Source organism: Leucoraja erinacea, chromosome 6, assembly GCF_028641065.1.
Source record: "Leucoraja erinacea ecotype New England chromosome 6, Leri_hhj_1, whole genome shotgun sequence".
In the NCBI taxonomy this organism is placed as follows: domain Eukaryota; kingdom Metazoa; phylum Chordata; class Chondrichthyes; order Rajiformes; family Rajidae; genus Leucoraja; species Leucoraja erinaceus.
This window is the reverse complement of record NC_073382.1, coordinates 23,290,724-23,292,323: the sequence shown is the minus strand read 5'-3', so window position 1 is coordinate 23,292,323 and position 1,600 is coordinate 23,290,724.

Sequence of the window (1,600 nt, the reverse complement as noted above, 5' to 3'; positions counted from 1 at the left end):
GGATTGTGGAAGGAAACTGGAGATCCCGGAGAAAACCCACACAGGGCACAGGGAGAACATACAAACTCCATACAGACAAGCTCCCGTAGTCAAGATCGAACCAAAGTATCCGGCAGCTACTCCACCGCTGCACCACTGTATTTTAGTATATAATAATTTTACTCCTACAAATGTGACTGACCGTATCTAAATCTTTAAACTGAATAATATTACACTTGTATTTTTACATTCAATATTCCTTCTATGTATTTATTTCCAGGCTTAACTTTTATGATTCTACTCATAAAGAATCTTACTTCCTCTTCAACATTCACAGTTTCAGGTTTAAACATTGTTAGCTGTCATCGATATTAATATTGGCATTGGCATTGGTTTATTATTGTCACGTGCACTGAGATCCAAGTAAATCATACCATACAGGAATACATCCGTTCAAAAGAGAAAATAAAAAAGAGTGCAGAATACAGTGTTACAGCAGCAGTAGAGATATAATTGATCATCACCAAAGTTTACAGAAATCAGGAAGGTTTATTAATAATATCTGCATTACATGGATGCCTGAAAGAGGATTGGGTTTAAATGCAGAATTTAAATTCAAATTCTCTTACGTTAGATTTTAATTTTTCTTTCTGTTTATATCGGGGCAGGCCATTTTTAACATGCCATCTTCCCCCCCCCCCTCTTTTCTTCCCGTTGTGTCCTTTGTTGCTTTGTCCATCCTGTAGGATTAGCAATTTATAACATCAGCAACAAGTCACATGAGGGGCTGAACTCGTCCTTTATTACAGCCTTTCAGAAGAATTCCCTCTGCTCCATCCATCATCTTCCACCTCCCACTCCTTTTCTCCCTTTCACAGTTCTGATAAAGGGTTCTGGAACTGAAACATTAACCATGTCTCTTTCTGCAAATGATGCCTGACATGCTGAGAATTTCCTGCATTATCCCTTTTTAGCTTGTTCGACCAGCTCAATAACTTGAAGCTTTGCCATGAGGAAACATCTCTTGTTATGCAAGAAGAATGTTTACTTGGATAATTTACTGAAAATTGCATCCTGGTGAAATAGTTGATATATTCAACTTAATTGAAATATTAAGAAGGGAAGAGAATAGTTAAATCCTTCCAAATCGTAGTCCTAACGCATTGGAGACAGGCCCTTCAGCCCAACCGGTCCATGCTGACCAAGATGCCCCATTTAAGCTAGTTCCGCTTGTCTGAATATGGCCCATGTCCTTCTGAACATTTCCTATCCATATACTGTACCTCTCCAAGTGTCTTTTAAATGTTGTTATAGTACTTGCCTCAACTACCTCCTCCAACAGTTTATTTCACATACCCATGAGTGAAGAAGGTGCTCCTCAGGTTTCTACTAAGTTTTGTCCCTCTCACCTTAACCCTATGACTTCCGGTTCTTGATTTCCCTATCTTCCTTTGTACATTCACCCTATTTATTCCCCTTGTGATTTGATTCAACACTATAAGATCACCCCTTAGCCTCTTGCGCTCCAAAGAATAAAGTTCTAACCTGTCCAAACTTTCCCTACAGGTTGTTGAGTTCGGGCAACATCCTTGTAAATCTTCTCTGGAAATCCTTCCTATAG